The 21,982-nt window shown below is 40.5% G+C and overlaps 1 protein-coding gene across 2 annotated transcripts in view; it reads left to right on the top strand.

Moving 5' to 3' along the window:
• The window catches only part of ZNF536 (zinc finger protein 536), a 446,856-nt gene that overhangs the window by 73,698 nt on the left and 351,176 nt on the right, over nt 1–21,982 (top strand). For both annotated transcript variants that reach the window (XM_033156684.1, XM_033156685.1), the window contains exon 2: nt 6,466–6,562. The gene's annotated coding sequence lies outside the window, so the exon portion shown is untranslated. The remainder of the gene's footprint in view (nt 1–6,465; nt 6,563–21,982) is intronic.

Raw genomic sequence — 21,982 nt, 5'->3', positions numbered from 1 at the left:
CAACTCTCCAGGGAAGATTTTTGTGCACAAGGGGAGGAAAACCCTGTTGTACTAATGTTTTTGTGCTGGCCTCCACTACTGGAACAGGTGAGTTGAGTCTGGTGTACATAGTCTTTTTTCCCCAATGGCTGTCACTTTCTCAGTCTTGGCTGTCACTTTCCCAGTCTTGGCTGCCATCCTGTTTTACGACACTGCATTGAGGGGGCTCCACGTCATTACAAAAAATAACAACTTCATGTAAACCAGTCTGCATGTTTGCATGTGACACTCAATCTAAAGACTTTATTTGTGGCAATTATTTATGCCCCACATTTCAGGATAGAAATCTTTTCCAAGGTGGCTTACAATTAAATTATATATTGTGAGAACACTACCAACAATATTAACATATTAAAAAGTCGCCATATGTAACAGTTGCAAGTACCACTTGGCTTGGGTGGTGGCAGCAGCTACTGAGAAGCTGTGTAAGGTGCAGAGGCAGCAGGAAGTAGTAGGTGAGGAGCAAGAGGTTTGATAGGCAAATCAATTGGAAACTGTTGAAAGTCCTGAGCTGGTCTTTGTTCATCCTTCCTTAGTTTTCATTCAAGTTCAGATGGTATACATAATGAGCAGATCTGACTGAACACACTAGTACACAATGTGTTCAAGGTGTTACAATCGGTATATAGGGCCTTTTAACAGCTTGGGACCAGTTTACTTGCCGAATTGCCTTATCCACCCACTCGGCAGCTTCAAACAGAACTGGCACTGTTGCAGGTGCCACATAATAAGTAATTCCACAGTTGTTAGAAATTGATATTTTAGTGTGGCAGCACCTGTACTTTGGAATTCCCTGCCTATTGACATCAGGCAGGCATTTTCGCTGTAGTCTTTTTAGTGCCTGCTTAAAATATTTTTTGTTTAGGCAAGGCTATCCAGAAATGGACATGTAGGTTCATTGATTTGAGTTAACACTTTGTTGGATACAATCCATTATCACCAAATCTACATGTAAAAGTTGTTATGTACGCTTCAATCACAAATACATTCACTAGGGAATACCAGTAAGTTTTATTGGAAGTAGGTGGGACCACATCTGAGTATACATGCAGAGAATTTTGATGTTAATTTGCACCATTGTTACTTCCATATGTGAAGTGCAACAACAATAAAATGTGCATTCATTTATACTGCTGTCTCTCTGTTTGTGAATGAGAATATTTTTTTCAGAATTAAGCCAATTTCACATGCAGATGGCACCTGTGCAGTTTAATGGAGAGCATGATTCACGATAGCAGATCGTACAAATTCAGGGTGAAACAGTGAATTTAATTGAAAATCCTTTTGAGGATAAGTATTTTGAATGAGCACGTAATTCCATTATCCTGTATCCAACATTCTCTGTCCAGAAGTGCAAGGGCTTTTGTGCTAGGATGAGTTTTAACATTGCACAACAGAGGAATCCAATGCAACAGTTGTGCTGGTGGAAATTCATTGTGCAACAGATTGCACAAACTCTCTGCTGGAGTGACTTTGACTTAGAGCTGCATTGGATACAACCCGGTGTGGGAAAGTGGAAATATCTGTGCAAGTAAAGAAGAGGTTTTACATAACCTTAGTTCAGTTAAATGAAACAGAAGGCACAGCATCACTATTCTATTCTGTAGAAGTCTGGTTCTCAGTCTTCATTATTCAAAGGGAAACATGGCTTCACAGAGGCATAATACAGAGACACATGTGCCACATGAATCCTTCAAGTTACAATAATTCTTGCCTGCTTTTGGAGAACCTTCATGCCGGGAGATCAAAAATGGAAAACCTTTAAACCAACCGTGTAGGTTCAAATGGAGAAAGAAAGGGGGAGAAAAAGAAACTAAAAGTGTAGATTTAACCAGGCTTAAACTGAATTAGACTTCTGTGCTCTCAAAGAAAGCTACATAGCACTTAATCCCTTTAATCACTTCTAATTGGAATCTACTTAGAATCTAGTTCACACTTGCTGATGTTTGCATTCTGTTATGAGCTGAGTTATTGGGAGTGCAAGCTGGACAGATATAGCCCTCTTGAAATTGGACCCTCCTAGTAGAATTGAGAGAAGCTAGAGTGACAGGGCATTTCAGCCTTAACAACAAAGCATTGAGGGGGGAGTGTAGGGAACTACATGTGAGTTCTGTGACAGGGTAAGGGGGTCAAATAAAAAAGTCCCCTCCACCTGCTACAGTAATCTTAAAAGCAAACACCACAACAGGTTAGCTTTTAAAAGAAAAGAAAAGAAAACCCTTCCTGTTGTTATATAACAATGTTATAGGGTAGTTCTATACTGACCAATGTAACATTTGTAAGCTTCTTTACATAATATTTTGTGTTTCAGCTAAAATCATTTAGCTTCAGTTAACTAACATATAACCCAGAAGTATGCCATAAGTAGTTTAGATGCTTCATTCTTAATTGCGTTTTAAAAGATGTGACTAATGTAACAGTTTTACAACATCAAGGATTTATCTGTAACTTGGATATTTGTTTTCTATAAAAGTATGAATCAATTTTTCTCCATCTGCAATTGGCATTCAGAGCTAATGTCTTGTGGGCAAGTGTCAAATGTATGGTAATGGTTATTGGAAACTGTGTTGAAAAGGCTTTCCGGCAAATTATGTGTGGACAATATAATGTGACCAATGTAACATGCGAAAAGAAACACCCAGAAATAAATGCCCCCAATGCAAGACCCTGTGCATGCATTCACAAGTTGCTGGTCAAGGCCACGTGGGAAGTTGCAGTGCTCATTAGAGTAACCTAATGCTTCTTCTTTATTCATCCCAACATTGATCAATTGCAGGAAAGACAAATGTCACAGAAGTCCCCATTTTTTAAAAAAGAAGATTTCATGCCAATGAATATCATTCTGGATCACCTGGCCATCACATTTTCTTTTCATTTCCCCAGTCTCAAACTCAACAATAACAAAGTTGCCAACTAACACCAGCAATTCAGTGTGACTGCTTCTCCTTCTGCACTTTAATTCAGCCTTACCACATTTCTCATTATTCCCTGTATTTCTGGTGTTTATTTTACATTATGTTAACATTCATTTACACTTGGTGTTCAGGACTGCCTCCAGCTTTTTACAGGGTTGCACTGTTACCCGAGGCAAGGCAATAGAACTTCAGCTTCTGAGATGAATTTTTGTATCTCTAGATTGGGGGTGGGGAACCTCCAGCCCATGGGCCAATCTTGGCCCATGAGGTTATTTTGAGCAAGCCACACCTACTCACATTACACCTGATGTCATGCATGTAAAGGTGGGGCTTGACCAAAAGGGCAGGGCTTGCCCAGCCAGCTGGTTGGTAAGAGTGGTGCACAAAGCAGGGGTTTAGCACCAAACAGGATTATATTACTGTTGTTGTGATTTGTTGTTGTTGTTCAGTCGTTCAGTCGTGTCAGACTCTTCGTGACCCCATGGACCAGAGCACGCCAGGCACGCCTATCCTTCACTGCCTCTCGCAGTTTGGCCAAACTCATGTTAGTAGCTTCGAGAACACTGTCCAACCATCTCATCCTCTGTCGTCCCCTTCTCCTTGTGCCCTCCATCTTTCCCAACATCAGGGTCTTTTCTAGGGAGTCTTCTCTTCTCATGAGGTGGCCAAAGTACTGGAGCCTCAACTTCACAACTCCCTTTGTAATCACAACTCCCTTTGTGATTACAAAGGGAGAATTATCCTGTTGAGTTCAGGAGCATCAGAGAACCTTCTGCAGGTTGTGTTCAAACTGCCTCATTGAAGTGTCCAGTGCCCTCAGTTCCCTGCTATATAAATAAAATGACTAGTATCCTAATAACTTTATTTTAATCCTGGACTATCTGATCATTCTTTCATGAATGCAGGATTATTGATTGCTATTAGCCACGCTAACTAAATGAAAAGCCCAGTTCTAGAGGTAGTATGCATTTGAATATCCATCGTGAGGAGAAAAACAATGGGGACAGCTATAATTATGAATTATAATTGTATTTCACCTTTTCTACAATGAGCTGAGGGTGGTAATTATGGATTTGGGGTGTGGTTATTCCTCTTTATCCTCTCACAATCCTTTCGCTTACACACTCTGCATCTCATTGTTGGAAGCAGGATGGGAGACAGATGGGTCTTTGGTCTGATCCATCAGGGCTGCTGTTAATGTTTCATGACGAAGAGAAACTAACACCAGCAGGTAAAAAGATGGATTCTGGGTAAATCACACTGTTGTCATTAAAAATGAGCGAGTCAAAACCCTGCCCATCAAACCAAGACCGACTTCATAATTGGGTATCCTAAGCATCATCAGAAATAAAGTGCTTTGGGAATAGGATGTAATTCAAAGTGAAGCCTTTGCAAGACATGACCTGGCACCTTGCCTTTTGAAAAGCTTTTGCAGGAATTTGAGGTAGCATCCCTTCCAGAAAACCAGATTTTATGTCACTTTTCATACTGGAAATAACTATGAAGTTGGGATCAAATACATAAAGTTTTGGATTCAGTTGCACTTAGTTGTCATGCCAAGTTGTATCTTCTATTTGAAGTAAATAAGGTGACTCATTCAAAACAGTAATGTTTCATTTTGTTTTTACACCCCAAACACTTTTTATATTGGAATCTCTCTCTCTCTCTCTCTATATATATATATATCAAAATAATAATAATAATAATAATAATAATAATAATAATAATGGCAGTGAAAAATAACAGATAACCTGTGGGTTTTCTTGCCTCTTTTATCTTTGTAAACTGTACAAAGCAGTTAATTGATTAAATGTATTTATTTGGAAAAGCACATACAGTGGTGAAAGTGAGAGGAGAGCTCCTTCTCTCCTATAGACATCCATGACATTTCTAAGCAGAGGCAGTACATAGCCCTCTGTTTCTCTCCACCAGCCTGGTCATTCACCTGCAAGCTGTTCCTTCTTGCCTCTGGTTGCCAGATTGGTGCTTACGCATGAAGCTGTGTTCTAGGTTCTAGATAGATAATTGTTTTGCAATGTGCTCAGCTTCCTATGTGTGTGAAGAGCACAAGCTGTTTTGTGCCCTGCCATCTGAGTTATGGTCTCCTAAGATTATGAGTTTATATCAGTGGTGGTGTGCTGTGGTTGGGTGCTGAAAGCTTGTGCTTTGTTGTGATGATGTGGGCAGGAGCAATGATGTAAAAGCAGCTATTCCCCCCTCTGGCTGAAGTCAATGGAAATTCCTTGCAATTTGCGGGCTGGTGCTGGACCACTGGTGAATACAGTTGGTCTTACATTGTGCTGCAAAGGTTGCACTCTTTCCCCCATCCAAGTACTAACCAAACCCAATCTTGCTTGGCACCCAAAATTGGGTGTGTTGTAAAGCTTGCATTTTCTTTTCATTGCTAGATGACTGGCTGGCTCTTGCAACTTAAACTTATGTTAAATTTTAGGCTATGCATCTGTTAAGCTGCTAGCAAGAAACACTACATGCTTCTGGCCGCCCTTGACTTTTTTGGGAGGAAGGATGGGATAGCAATTCAATTAATTAATAGTAATTTTTGGAGTTTAATGATCCTATGGTTTGCACTCACTTTGTATGTTGTGCTTTCCTTCAACGTACCAACTGTTGATTTTCCAGTTTACAACTTCTAGTAACTTAGTTCTTCAGGCTTTCTGGAGTTGAGTAAGGATTAAATTGTCTGCTTCAGATCTTTTCTTAGAACATTTTTGCACATTTGAATATGTATTGGACATAAAGTCATTGGGATTACTAAGTGATGTAAGCAGCCTTCTTGGTAATGAATTGTTTGCAAGCTTTTGTGAGTTGACGTCCCGAGGTTATAGCGACCCTACAGACAGATGGTAGCTTAACAAATCAGCTACTTTAGTTGGTGTTGGACACAACCTTTGATTTTGTAAACAGGAATCACTGAGGAATCTCTGGAGTAATATAATGTGGATCCTTGGCTTTAATGCCTGCAGACTTGCTAAAATGAATTTATTATTAAAAAAAATATTTGGGTCAATTCTTCTTGTTTTTTAAATATAACAATCTTAAATTTGTTAGACTAAGTAAGGCAGTGTCTTAGTTATGATGTCTGATATTGCTCTCTCTTCAAACGAAGTTTATTAATTATAACTATCCATGGTTGGACACTTACTTATATACAACTTATTTGTAGAATAGAACTTTAAAAAAATGAGTTTATCTGAGAGATTAGGACATCATTGTCAAATAATTGCATTTCTCTTACACTTGTCATGATTTTCTCCTAGTTTTGGGAAGTGGTCAGGAAAATTTATTCCAGTTCATTGGTGTAATATGAGAATATATTTTCCCTATACAATAGAAGGAATTCTGCCCCTAAGAACCAAACCATCAGCTCCTCAAAGTCTATGTTCCATTTTGATTAGATCTTTATTTTGCACACTTCTAATACAGCTTCTGTTTTAGATAGAATTGATTTTGATTTAAATACAATGGCTTTGCATTTTTAAATTTCTCACAGGTGTTGTTTTTGCAATTCCTGACCTTCAATACTTACCTCACACCTCTGAGAAGATCCCACAGACAGGAGAAATATCTGTTGATGTTGGACTAACCTGGTAAGAAGTGCTTTAAAAGACTCTTTTATTTTATGAATGAATGCCCCCAAGTTAATGCCTAGAACCTTTGCATGGTGTCTCTATATTGCAAGAAAAACTGGTTTAATATTATATATTAACTGGTTTAGTATTATAAAATCTTCTTGCATATTGTCAAATTTGAGCTTCAACTAAAAATCCATTTTGACTCTTCCCCTTCTGAAGACAAACTAAGTGGTGGACCACAGGTTAGATGGAGGGTTCCTTTTCTATGACTCTGCACTTCTTACCCATAGGGTGGAACCTTGAAGTGGCAGTGAGGCCAAAGAAGCATTAATGGGCTCAGGTGGCTAAAGGCCTGATGGAATTGTTTGTCTTGTGACTGGGTTCTCTCCATGGTCCTGAAATACCTGCCTCCACCTTCCTTTGTCTTCTGGAAACCCATTCTTGGCTGAATCCCACCAGTCAGTTTTTCTGCCTGTTCCCCCCCCTCTCTCCCCCCCCCAACTGCTCAGCTGGTCAGCATCTCCTTGAGTTGTCCACAAGGTGAGCTTTCCCGCTGGAATGGGTTGTTCTCCATGCTTCACACATTAGTACTGTAATTCAAGTAGGGCCTCAGAGTAAACTTGGGCCATCACTATCATAGCTGGGGATGCTATTGAAACTGTGATCTCTGGACATCACGCTTAGAGTATACAGGGGGCAACAATGATCCAGTGAAGGGCTTAGCCCCACTTATGACTCTCCTAGGTCTGTGTACAGTTATCATGATGATGTTGGTGCATGCCAGCATCTGAAAACATTGTCAGGTTCACCACACCTGACTAGCAAGGGATCATATCCTCTCTGCTTCCCCTTTGTTAACCCATATGGCTTTGAATGGCAACACACACAGTCATGTGGGCCAACAAGTATTGTTCAGACTAGAGTGCTCTTGGACATGCTAGCTTGAGTTTCTCAGTCACATAGAAGCTGTAGCTTATATATATATATATATATATATATATATATATATATATATATATATATATATATAAACTCTGGACCTTCTATGAGGTTTTGCTTGGATCTGGGACCCACCACCAGTATTTTTCACAGAATCATCAGGGGGAAGGGACAGCAGGAAGAGTCTAATCTATTCATACTGTGGCCTTCTCCAGGACCTGAGAAGGGAATCTGCTTTTATATGCAGAAGGACCTGGTTCAATTTCTAGCATCTCCAGGTAGGGCTAGGATAAATTCCTGCTTAAAACCCCGAAGAGCTCCTGCCTGTCTGGGTAAACAATACTGAGCAAGATGGACTGGTGGTCTGAACTGGTATAAGGCAACTTGCTTTGCTCCTGAGACATTGCTGTGCATGTTTAGATATTTCCACACCATAGGTTCTTATGGGCTGATAATTTTTCTCTCTCAATCCCAGTCTAGCCTAATCCAAGGCTCAGGATAAGCCTCTCAGTTATATTCTCCATAATGCCAAGATGCCTAGGAATGCCTCAAGGCCTCTCTGACAGGGCACTCTAATGACACCCTCAGTTTGCCAGGCGCCAGTTCGTGTCTAATTCAGACTCTGCAATGGTGTCTGTAGTAATTATGAGGTGGAACTATAATTCATTTTAGAATCACCTATGTTAATTCAGAAAGAACCAGCAGGTTCTGCCCATATTAGTGAAGCTACTCAATGTACATTTCGGTAGAAGAGTAGGATGAAAATACATACATTATCTTTTTTATAGTTAATATTCATATTGGGGTTCTTGAAAGACTGGCTTAAGTTTTTAAACTTACTCTGGAATAATTACAGAATGTGGGCAAATCACGCTCTAGCTGAGGTCTGTAACCCAGCAGGAACATGAAATAATCTGTAAACAAGGCTAATGATAAGCTACCTATATATGTGGATTAGCCACATACCTCATAATATGTCCACTCTTAGTATTAATAATAATGAATTTTTTTAAAAAAAGAAATTTTACCTGGAAAAGGCCTCTGTTGCATACAGAATTAAGTACTTGGTGCTATTGTGTGGGGTTTTTTTCCTTGCACAAAGAAAATGGGCCGATTGAGCCAAATCCCATAAAACAGCATATAATGTTGGGGTTCCCGGCAGTCCATATTTGATCCTGCTGAGGTGCTTAAATGTATCTACATAAAATTATCTCTACTTGTAATTAGCAAAATCTACCTTTCGTTTTGACCATATTTCTTAGAGATCATCCCATAAACCATTTAAACTGATAGCAATATTAGATGCCAAGAAATTAATTTCACACGGTATACTTTTTTTTTAAAAAATGTGACTTTATCTTGTTTCAAGAAGTGCTTACTTTTTGATTTTTGTGGATATTACCAAGAGAGGATTACTTTTATTTTGGTTTCCCCCTTTTTCTTTCTCCCCACAACAGTTATATTAGAAATTTGCTGTTTTATTCTTACCTTCTTAGTAAAAATCCTTTTATCACACAATGGGTAATTTATATCCATTACCAACCCTTTCAATCCTTTTCAGTGGGGCTGTCACTGCCTTTGGCATAGTAATGATTAATGTGATCTAATAATAGTGTGCCATTATATTACCTTAGTAAAACATGTACCAACAGCCTATTCAGATCTACCAAATTCATAGCTTCCTATAATATTTTTGTTGAAAGACAGGATTACTATTTTTCAAAGCTGAATTTTCCCCCCGTTAACATATTTAATGAAATTCACAATTCTTTGCCATAGCAATCTTTTTTTTTTGTATGCATTTTGCCTCAGTGGGGGAAGGTTGTATCTTTGTGGATTATGATTTGTTAGGTGAATCCTTTGACACACAGGGAAAAATACTGGAGGTAGTATATCTTCTTCATTAAAGATCCCCCCCTCTTTTTCTAAAAAAAACAACACACAAAAACACATTTGCTTAAGATAATTTAACGTGATTTTCAAAGGATAAATGTTGATAGCTGAAATGCTACCTTTATTTCTCGTTAGGTTTGAATGGGTAATTAAAAACAAGTTTCAAAATGTAAGGGATATTCTGGACTTCGGGTGCCTGTCTGGGAAGTTCTTTCGACAGAGAAGTATTTTAAAGCTAAAAACAAACAAACAAACAAACAAACAAACAAACATACAACACATCTTAATATATGTGTAACAAATGAGACCGTTATCATATACAGGTGCATGCTGCGATAGGCAAGATGTTCTTGTGGATGTTGTGGCTCACATGTATGTATTCAGATGAGCACTCATGTGCACACACCAAGAAACAATGGGCTGGTTCACACATAAGGGTAACCCATTTTCTGAAACAAGGAATAGTTTACTGCGAATAAGCAGCAGAGCAGGCACAATTGAGTCTGTGCACCAGACTGCTGCTCTTTTCTTGTAAGACAAGATTCCCCCACTCCCAGAATATGGCTTACTGTTATGTGCAAACAAAGCCACTGGTTTTGAGAGTTTTCGTTTACAGTCATACCTCGGGTTACAGACGCTTCAGGTTGTGCATTTTTGGGTTGCGCACCGTGCCGAACCCGTAAGTACCAGAACAAGTTACTTGTGGGTTTCGGCGCTCACGCATGCGCAGAAACACGAAATTGTGCTTTGCGCATGCACAGAAGCGCCGAATCACAACCCACGCATGCGCAGATGTGGCACTGTGGGTTGTGAATGCTGCGGGTTGCGAACGTGCCTCCCGCACGGATTCGTTCACAACCCGAGTGTCCACTGTATTGCATTTAGCAGTTTTTAAATACTACTTGACTGCAATAAAACCTTTAAGTGGTTTACAGAAAATAAAAACCAAACACCAATAAAATACAATTTAAAAACAGGTAGTTTACTATGTTCAAATCTCTTCATAACAACATGTTTATCAGGTGAGCAAGAATGTTTCTCTCAGACAGAGATTTCCATATAAGAGTGTTGGAACACAGGTTCTAGGTCATGGCCAACAACAATATTGACCTGTCTGTAGGCTATTGTGAAAATCACAGAGAGAAAAATGTAAAGTACTTGGTATGTTGGAGAACTATTAATACTACATGTTGACAAAATAGCTCCTTATCTGTGTAAACTTCAGGGTGATAGTTAATGGTACTGAAGTGTGGATTAAAAGAAGAATCCCCATGGGACCTCCATAAAGGCAAATAAAATTCATGTAGAATGAACGTACATTTTAATTGCTCTCTGCCTCAGTTTCCTTTCACATCAGGGTTGGAAACATCCCCTCATCAACACACCCTTTCCACTTCTGAATTCCTGTTTTGGATTCTGTACCTTTAGACCCTCATCTACTTTAATGGCTTAGGCCTCCAGATATCTGAAAGGCTGCCTCCTTCCCTGCAGACCCTCTTGGGTGCTGAGATCAGCAGAGGGGGCCCTCTTGGTAGTTCCTCCACCCTCAGAGACTGGGCTGTGTGGCGGCCCAGGATACTGCCTTCTCTGTGGTGGCCCCTAAGCTGTGGAACTGCCTCCCCACAGAGGTGCATTTGGCACCTTCATCATACAGCTTCTGGAGAATGCTTAAGATGTACCTCTTTACCTTAGCTTTTGACGCTTGAGGTGTATATTTGTAGGCTCATTGTTAATTTGTGATTGTAGGCTGTTTTTAATATTGTATATTGATGTTGTAATCTGACCTGAGACCTCAGGGTGAAGGGCAGAGGAATAATGATAGTAATACTACTATTACAACTCCTCATCACTTCACTCTGCTTTGATAGAAGATGGAAACAGCACAAACACCCTCCTTGAATTAGGGCGAGTCTTCCAAAGAGGTGCCTTGGGAACTACCGTACATAGACAGTTGCATTTTTCGATTCTTAGATCCGCTAGGCAATTTTTATTTACTGTAGGTGGTATTGCCTTTTTTACATAACTTCCACAGGGCAACCACATGGTTAGCTGAGAAAATAATATGAAGAACCTCTTTGCTGCAAAATGATATATCAAACAAAAGGGAAATGTTGCACACCTACTTGTGTGCACTGTTGTATAAGAATCATAGAGAGAAACTTGAACTAATCATTCCCAACTTGACATGTAATGGAACAATTACTGTAATTGAGAGATTTTTCAAACGAAGCCCTCAAATATAGCGTAGGATGCTGTGTATCACTGGGGTGGCATATATCTTCCTTTTCATCTCTTTCCATAGTTCCTTGAGGTCCATTTTGAGCTTTGCTTGGTAATTTCCATGTTTGAGGCCTGCCCTAAATTCTGTCATTGGTAATTATTTTCTGTACTATTTCCTGTTTACAAGAGCTATCTACCACACCAGCCTTTCCTACCCTAGCCATTTAAAATCAAGGGAGGGTTTTCTAGCCTATCTCTAGTCCCATACCTTGCATCTGGTGTTAGAGTAGACAGGGTATCCAGGTAAGTGTGTGTGGTCTCCAGTTTGGCATGACTCCTAAGCATTGGGGTTTTGGAGTGTTCCCCCCTCCCTGAGCTAATGAGGACTGCTTCTCTGAATAAATACAACACAGGTATAACTGCATAGCTGAATTTGACTAGAGTTATGGAATTCATTGTCACAGGAGGCAGTGGTGGCCACCAAACTAGAAGGCTTTAAAAGAGGATTAGACAAATTCATGGAGGAGAGGGCTCTCAATGGCTACTGGCCATGATGGCTGTGCTCTGCTGCCACAGTTGGAGGCATCAGTGCTTCTCAATACTAGTTGCTGGAAGCTGCAGGAGGAGAGGGTGCTCTTGTGTTCAAATCCTGCTTGCTGGTTTCCCACAGGCATCTGGTTGGCCACTGGATGCTGAACTAGATGGGTCATTGGCTTGATCCAGCCGGCCCCTTCTTATGTTCTTACCTTACAGGACTGTGTTGTATTAGACTAAACTGGAGATGGTTATAAGAAAAAGGGAAGGGAAAACAATATGTAGGTGGGAGATATACATGACTAACCAACTGAATGTTACCCATTTTTCTTGTCTCTCATGCATAAGATAATAATTACCTGTGTGACTCTAAACTTTGATGGAAACCTGCAAATGGACAATGTCCTGTTTGAGAAATTTTTATTTATCTATGTGAATTACATGAGTAACTGATCATGTCAAACCTAATCAGGGCAAAAGGACATGGATTGATATATAAACCTAAAAGAGACATCATCACAGTTCTGCTTTTTAATCTGTGAGCGACATTTTTTCCCCAATGCCGCAGCTGTATTTTAATAATAGGCACCAAGTGGTTGCTATGTAATACACCAACTGTGTTGTTTGTGAACTTTTGGCTACAGTATAAACCAAGCCCCCTCCTCCCCGGCTCCTTATCCTTTTAGTTTTCTGGGTCAGTTCATGTTATACAATGGAAACAATGATAATCTGAGTTGTAGGCAGAAAATGTTGGCTATGGCGTGCTAAGGAAGATGAAAGCTGTTTTTGTTGGACTGGATTTTAAATTTAACAAAATATAGAAATCCATATACTATTTTGAATATCTTATTTCTAAAGACTTCCTGTCCCTAAAGGCACTCTTGTATAAAATAATAGCTAATGATAGCTGTGCATTTGAATGTGGGTGGTGGGATGCAAAGTTTTCTGCTTCAAGAAGGCTTTTTCTTCTTCTGTATGAATCTAGGTCCAAATGTGTAGGAATTTCTTTTTCATGTTCAGGGTGGGGAAGTGTCTTCACGTACAGAGATTGTGTGCAGAGTATTTTCTGAATAACAGAAACTCCATGAGCATTTCAGATATAATTGCACAAGCCAATATGTGCACAGAGAAGTGGGGTAGAAGGTACAATGAATTTTCAGTTTTGGCCCATGCAGATCCATTTCAGATTATATTAATTGAGCTGTATTAATTTACAAAGCCCTGAACATCTGAGGTCCAGCGTACTGCCTGAACCCTGAACCCTTATATCCCAACTCAGTCACTGAGATCATCTGCAGGAGCACCATTGATCATTCCCTGAGTGGATGAGGCTCATTTCATAAAAAAATTAAAAATCCTTCCAGTAGCACCTTAGAGACCAACTAAGTTTGTTCTTGGTATGAGCTTTCGTGTGCATGCACACTTCTTCAGAAGTATCTGAAGTAGTGTGCATGCACACGAAAGCTCATACCAAGAGCAAACTTAGTTGGTCTCATACCAAGAACAAACTTAGTTGGTCTCTAAGGTGCTCCTGGAAGGATTTTTTTATTTTGTTTTGACTATGGCAGACCAACACAGCTACCTACCTGTAACTCAAGCTTTTGGTGTCATTGACCTAGTCCTGTGGAATAAATACTCTTCCAACAGAGATTCAGCAGGTGTTTTCTGTTTCAACCTTTAAATGTTTTTTTTCTGAATATTTTTCCATGCCGCTAGGCTTATGCAGACAATTAAGAAAACATCTGTAATAGTTAGCTGATGATCTGTGATTTAAAATTTTAATGTTATTTTTATTGTATAGATATAATTGTCATAAACAGCTTTGGTATTTTTTTTAAAAAATAAATACACAACATATTCAAACATTTTTAAGTAGAATAAATAATAAATAAACAGATCACAAACTTTCTGGGAGGTGAGGCCACTCTGAAATGAATCCAGATTAGACCTCCAAGCCTTGCTGCATCATAGCACTGTGCTGTAGAACCTACATTCACCAGCCCATGCTACAGCATTTGTGTGATGAATGGGTTTCCCTCCACCTCACTCCCTGCCCTATTTATGCTGTTTACCTGACATGGGAGAGAGGCAGCAGGCAAGCAAGAAGGATAACTGGAGTTTAAGGATGTATTGCAGCCAGGCAAAAACACTCAAGGAGAGTGCAGGAGGGATGGTAAGGGGCTTGCCTGCAAAGGGGATGTGACTTGGAGAAATTCCCCAGGGCCCAGCAGAGAGGCTTGGAGGGCCACTTCTGGCCTTTGGGCTTGAGATTCTCTTGAGATTCTCTTGACATTCTCCCTTCAGTGTGCCATGTGCTTAGTGACAACATCATCCTGTATCAAGGCCTAATCCAACTTGTTCCAGAGCCTCTCAAATGTCCCTATTTTCCATGGACGGTCCTGGATTTAAAGAAGCCATCCAGGTTTCTGATTTGATCCTGGAATGTCCTGCTTTTCCTTAGGATGTGCTTATTTTCATCAGACAAAGGTTGGAGGGTATGTCGGTCCAGAGCTCAGATTATTATTATTTATTAAATTTGTAAACCATCCTTCATCCAAAGATCTCAGGGGTGCTTCACAGCATAGAAATACGGAATACAAATAGAAACAAGAATGATAACAAAAAACAAAGCAAATCAATATCACCCCCCCTCCCACAAACACATTTAAAAGGAGTCCTAATCAGTTTTCGATATGCGCAGAGATTACTGTACAGGTGATCTCAGCAGAGTGAGCTGTAGGTCCATAAACGCAGCAGGGCTGGCTTACTACATTATGGAATAAATCAAAGATATGTATTTCTAAATTTATGGGGACCTCCAGTGAACTTAAACTGTGCTACTGCCCCCTTGCATACTTTCAGTAAAAGCTGTGGTTGCTGGTGGCCATTGAGGCTGGTGGGGCAGAAGGGAGGGATACCTACAGTTTTAGGAACCAGAGCCAATGACAGATGGAGCCCAGAGCCAATGACAGGCAACACTGCCCTCTGATTTAATGTAGGTAGGAAGGCAGACTGGGGTTTGTGGGGCAGAGTCCCATTTACCCTTATGAACTAGCCTCCTCCAACTGCAGGGCAATATTTTTCACAGATAATTCAGCTGCTTGTTCCTGATTGTAATGGAAGTGAGGGGAGACATGCCAATTGAATACATCACCCAAACTCACACAATACTATATAGTGAATTAGCTGGAGATTCTGCCTGTGAAAAGATTTGAGCATAAGATTTCTATTTTATATTTGAGAATAGGATTACTTTGCAAATGATAACTAAAAGCAAATTACTTTTGAGGCGATATTGTAGATTAAAGTACAAAAGGAAGGAACCAATATTAGCAGCAGAAGAAAAGGATGCTGTTAATGAGTAATAAAAATATAACTGGCCATTTGAAGCCCTTAGATAACCCCAGCCACCTAACATTTGCTGTTTATTGAACAATTATCTATTTCAATCATCTGGAATGATAATCCAACCGGAGGGTAAATAACCCTGCTGCAAAATGTAGAATACCTGGAAATTCACAAACTTGATCACATATGAGATTGGCAGCATTAAATGCCAAACAGCTAATTTAAATAAGGAACATCTGTACATTATTATTTGGGGGATTTATTTTATTTTTTGCCTGTCAATTTGGAAATATGAGGGTTTAATGAGCCACTGCATGCAGATTTTTGTACTGCCTGCATGAACCGTCAATAGCAAATATTTAAATATATACACACACACACACACACACACACACACACGATATACACACCAAAGCTTCATGCAGTGGGCAGTGTGTGTGTGCTCCTTGTATTAGATTTGAAGAAAAGGTAGGTATGTCAATACCAGCATTATACCTAATAGTGGGAGTAACATGACAGTTCAAACACATAGTGAGAAGATTAAGATTTTGGTGCATGGTTCCGTGAATTTGTAAAATAACAATGTAATTTTCTTAATACTGCTTGCTGTGCCTCAGAATAATCCAATTTGGAACAATTTATTCTGAACAGGTATGGCAAAAAAATAGGTGGTATATCATTACGGAAGGTTGGAAAATGCATTAATTTTTATGAGTGAGTTATGAAGATCTACAACTTGGTCAGGACTTAGGATAAACATAATATTCCTTAATTAATCCATTATGGTATGGGACATATATGACACTTTTTATTGCTTTAAAAATGAAAGATGTTTTTTAAAAAGGAAATTGCTACTTCTCAAACTAAAAGGCTCTTTTCCTAAATCATAAAATTGTATCATCTAATTTGCCCAATAGTATTAATGAGACAAGCATGTAAATCCAGTGCTGAATTTTCACATAAAGGGTCATCCTCTTTTGCTATAAATACTGAATCATCCTATAATCCAAACTTTAAATTGACTTAGGGATGAAACTCAAATCAGATATGCAAGGCAAATACAAGGCCTTAAACCAAAGACTTAGGGAGGATGTCTCAGACAGAAGAAATTAAAGGTTCCTAGCCCACCATTTACTGAGCCTGTGCATGCAGTGGTGCAGGCTCCTGTCTATGGTAGAAGCAGAGTGCAAACAAGAATACTGATTTAATTGGTGACGTATACCTTTTACACCTTTATTAAACCATGCCATCTAATTTCACTTTTGACCTGCTTTTAGGAAGTAACTAAGTCACTCTGTTTAGCACCTGCATGCTGCTAAATGCAAGGACCAAAGTAGCAAGCAGTTAAACATTGTAGTTCAGTGGTAGAGCTCCAGGAACTACTGTTGGGAAAAATACCTTTACAGTATCTGAAAGTGTAGAGAGCTGGGTTGCCATATATCCTCTTTTTCCAGGACACGCCCTCTTTTTCGTGGGTAGAGTCGTCATAGTGATCTATAGTTAAAAGTAGAAGTTGGCAAATGTGTCCTCTTTTTTTTCTCTCTTCAAAATATGGCAACCTCTCCGAGAGCCACTGTTATTCAGTGTAATCTGGGGGTGGGAAACAGCCAGTATGCAGCCCAGATGTATGGGAAGTAGGTCTTCTGCAAGAATGCCAAAAGCTGAGGAGGGGAATGTCTCAACAGACATGTATTCCTTGCGAATATGGGGGGGGGGAAGGAGTCCACACATTTTGCAGCTGCATTTTTTTGTTACCTACCATAGTAACAAAAAACAAAACAACCCCCCCCCCGCTAACACACACACTGTTTAAAAGGCCATGGATTGTTTAATTAGCCAAAGGCCTGTTTTTGTGTTGCCACCCTCATGACCTCCTATGTAGGGGGCACATGAAGAAGTGCCTCAGATTATGATTGCAGGGTGGGTGGGGGGGGGGGTCGGTTCATATAGGGAGAGACGGTCCTTGAGGTATTGCAGTCCTGAGCCATTTAAGGCTTTATAGGTCCAAACCAGCACTTTGAATTGGGCCTGGAAACTAATTGGTAGGCAGTGCAGTTGGGTCAGGATTTGCATTATAGGCTCCAACTGCCTTGATGGCTGTGTGACAGGGCTTGCAGTTTAGCTGTGCACTGTCCTTATTTGTATTCTTCTGTGGGAATTAGTGTCCCTGATGCCCTTTGCAGTTAGAACAGATAAAGGGTGGTGGGAAGCTTAAATATATCTCCCTGTTTCCTTCGGAAGAAGCTCTCTTTCTATGTGTGATTATGTATCATCTAGGCCACTCACTACTGGGAGACAGATGCCAACAGCTTTCCAGAGGGATAATGTGCCCTTAACCTGAAAAACGTTTTCCACCCCTGGTGTAGACATTCCTGATCTACCGGTAGATAGACTCAGCAGAAGGTAGCTTTCTGCATGTGTCTTCATCTTGTAAGCCCTACTCTGCCTGTAGGCATAGCTAGAGAGGATAGCCTCCTGTTATATTGCAAGTGTGTATATGGTGGGCTTCATTTGCACAATACTTTTTCCAGACTGCTGAACAACCTGAGGTGAAATGCAGATCTCCCAAATTTATAGTTCTAAGAATTCACCACATGTGCTAATGTCTGCCCTATTAGGTCTTTCTAAAGAAGAACCTGGTTTTTCAGAGGTGCGTTCTGATATTGAAACCAGGTAGGAGCAGACTTACAACATCAGCCCCAGACTAGAACGTTTCCTCTTTCCAAGGGTAGTTGAGCAGTCTTTGAAAGTGCCTGTTCAACGCTGAGCCCTGAATCCATTATTACGATCGAGATTTTATAACTTTAGGGTATCTCACTAATTTCCTTAAATTTGATCAGCTCTAATAGGATCTAGCTTTTGCTGTAGTGTATTAAAATAAGAATAGACTTAAGATGATACAAAGCCAAATGTCATTAGTGAAAAGAGAATCAAATTAGAGACTTTTTATTTTGCATTGAACACATTAACGGCAACAGAAATCTGCAAAAATAGAAAAGAAATGTGTTCTCTCCCCACCCTCCAAACCCGCCGGCCGGATGTCTCAGCATTAAGAGAACGAGCATTCCTTTTCTCTCTGTGTCAGAGTCACCAGGTTGTTATTCCTTTTGTTTAGTTGCATAATAGAATGTGTTGCGGTGCATTATCCTCAGTTTGTGGAGCAGCCTACAAATACTGATTGCCGTTTGAGCTTGTTATGGAAAAGTATTGCTCTGTGGACTGAGTAAATGACCAACAGTGGACTATAATCTATGAAGCTGAGAGTGAAATTGCCAACTGGAGGTCATTTTTCAAACCAAGGGGCGATAGTTTTCTACTATAAACTGAATATTACAGTCAGTATATGTTTTATTAAACCATTTAGGAAACTTGGGAGCAGTTTCGTTTAAACTTAGTGCTTGATGTGGCTCAGAGAACAAGCCCAGGGCAGCTCGCAAAAGAAGCTTGTTACAATCCCTGTATTACACACTCAATAATTATGAAGGTTCCAGGCATTAACAGCTCAGAGTGGAATCCTGCACATGATCTGTGTCTTGAGCACCCATTGAAGTAAGTGGGAATTCTTTGCCAAGCATTCTCCCTCCCCCCCCCTCTCTCTCTCCACCTGGTAACTTGGAACGACTTAATTTCTGCAACTGAAGGATCTTCATGGCCGATAGGCAGCACAGAAACGAACTATAACTTAACATATAACATAATGTTTTTATTTGGTGCTTTCTGTTTTGATTGACAGATGCTAATATGAAAGAGCATGCGAGAAGTCAGTATGTATTGCCAGAAAGCTTTAAATATAATGTGCGGTAAATAAACAGAGGCATGTGAAATGCCAGGCTGGAGTGAGGTGGAATATTCACACAGAACTATCAGTTCTCATGTGGAAAGGCAGAGGTGGAAACTATCACTTAGGGGGGAAACATTTGAAATATTCCCCTAGTAAGGAATACAAGGAAAAGTGCTAACAATTTACCTATCCCATTTGTGGACGTGACAAGTGCATTAGGTCAGAGGTAAGGCAACTGCAGCCTTCCAAAGGTTGCTGGACTCCAACTTCCATTCTCCCTTATCATTGGCCATGCTGGCTGGGGCTGATGGGAGCTGGAATCCAACAACATCAGGATGGCCACAGGCTCCCTATCCTAGCATTCTCCTTACAGAGCTACAATTCCCTCTTCCGTGGGAACTCTGGGAATAATTATCTAGGGAAATTGGGATCTTCTAACAACTCTCAGCACCCTTAATAAACTAAACTTCCTTGGATTCTTTGGGGAAAGCTATGACTTTTTAAAGTGGTACAATACCTTTTAAATGTACAGTGCAAATGGGACTAAAGTCATGAAACAAAACTATACCACCTTAGACCATTTCTGTGCTTGACTCAGTGTGGTGTACCGGATGTCTGTGTTACTTGAAAATGTTAGCATCAAAAGCCAGGTGCTCTTGGAGGAAACTGATTTTCTAGATCCATTTCAGTTGGGGGTTTGGCCTGGTTTTGGCACAGAAACTGCTTCGGCCTCCCTGTATGATGATCTCTGTTGGGAGAGAGACAGGGGAAATATGTCCCAGTTAATTCTTTTCAACCTCCCTGTGGCTTTCAGTACCATGTTGAAATACCATATATTATATTCTTCCTGGAGTGGCTGTTTTAGTTGGGGGGTGAGTGGCACTGCTTTGCCGTGGTTCTGGTCTACCTGGATGGCCATTGCCAGACAGTGAGGTTTGGGGAGTGCTCTTTGGCCCTGTGGAGCCTTCAATGTGGGGTTCCTCAGGATTCAATTTTATCCCCCATACTGTTTAACATCTACATGAAACAGCTGCGTGGAGTCATCCAGAGTTTTAGAACACATTGTCAGCGATATGTTGATGTCAGCTCTACTTCTCCCTTTCATCTGCAGATGTGGCAGGGACTTGTTGTTGTTCAGTCGTTCAGTCGTGTCCGACTCTTCGTGACCCCATGGACCAGAGCACGCCAGGCACGCCTATCCTTCACTGCCTCCCGCAGTTTGGCCAAACTCATGTTAGTGGCAGGGACTACCTCTCCCCATATGAATAGGGGCTTGGCACGGCAGCGGATAGGGGCTGATGCAGGGGGCCGAACATGCCCCCCTGCAAGCGTGGGAAACGGCTCCCGCTTGCAACTCCTCCCCTCTGCAAGTAGGAGAGGTCTTGTGGAATGCTCTCCCCAGGGAGGCTTGTCTTGTACCTTCATTACATATTTTTAAGGGCCAGGCAAAATTGTTTCTCTGTAATCAGGCCTTTGGCTGATTAAGTACAGTGGTACCTCTGGATGCAAACAGGATCCGTTCCAGAGCCCCGTTTGCACCATGAGCAGTCCGTGTCATGAAGCACTGCGACTGAGCATGTGCATGACGTGATTCGGTGCTTCTGCACATGCGCGTGATGTCATTTGACGCATCTGCGCATGAGCGAACTGCCGAACCTGGAAGTAACCTGTTCCGGTACTTCCGGGTTTGGCGCATTTGTAACCTGTGATGAACGCAACATACAGCATTCGTAACACGAGGTACAACTGTATTCTATGGCCTTTTAAATGCATATGAGGGAGCGTGGTTATGGCTTATTTTTCTTTTTGTTTTATTATGCATTTTGAATTCCCATTTTGTATTTTTATGTTGTGAACTGCCCCATGAGCTTCAGATGAAGAGCGATATACTAAACAAACAAACAAACAAACAAACAAACAAACAAACGGCACTGCATGGCCTTTATTTGTTATGACCAGGCTTTCAACCTTGATATAAAACTTTTGTGAGTTTTTCCCCTAAAAAGAAATTAGCATCCTTCACCATTTTCTCTGAGGAGTGCTTTACACAACACGACTTTCATGGCTTCATGGTTACAAAATGGCATTGCGGGTCATTTGAATTTGGCAAACTGAGCTTCTCTGAGACTTACAAGGGGAAGCAGCAGGATTGATGGTATGTCAGCATCACTCATTCTCTTATGTAAATCATTTTTTCGGTTGCAATTATAAGGGTAGCGGAGCAAGCCTCATCTTTTCCCCTCTGCAGGTTTCTACTTATCACACTTTTTAAAAACCCACAAAAAAACCAAGCCAGGATATTTCTCAGATTGCCATTGTGTTTTGTTAGGATCCTGATTTGGAAATCTGAATTGTTGAAAGACAGAAATAGGTGTCAATTATAGGTGCATACCGTATCATTGAGGAAGTATCATTCACAATGCCATTTTCCTCATAAACAGGTTGGTCAGAGCTGAATTCTGGGACTTGGTGCTAAAGTATAATGGGTTTATAGGCATTATGACTGTATTGTGAATATCCTTTCCCCCCTCCCTCCTCCTGGAGCAGTGAATATATAGCATCACTTGCCTCTTTAAATTTGATTATAGTGGCTGACACCTTCTGTGTCAAAAACGGAGCTCATTCAGAGTGGAAGAAAGGAATGAAATGGGATTCATATGTACTTCTGGCTGCCAATAGAATTTGCTTCCCCCGGCACCCTCCTTTACTGGGTTGTTGTA

This window comes from Lacerta agilis, chromosome 8 (genome assembly GCF_009819535.1).
Source record: "Lacerta agilis isolate rLacAgi1 chromosome 8, rLacAgi1.pri, whole genome shotgun sequence".
In the NCBI taxonomy this organism is placed as follows: Eukaryota; Metazoa; Chordata; class Lepidosauria; order Squamata; family Lacertidae; genus Lacerta; species Lacerta agilis.
Note: the sequence above shows the minus strand (reverse complement) of the source record. Positions and strands in the feature narration are given on the sequence as shown.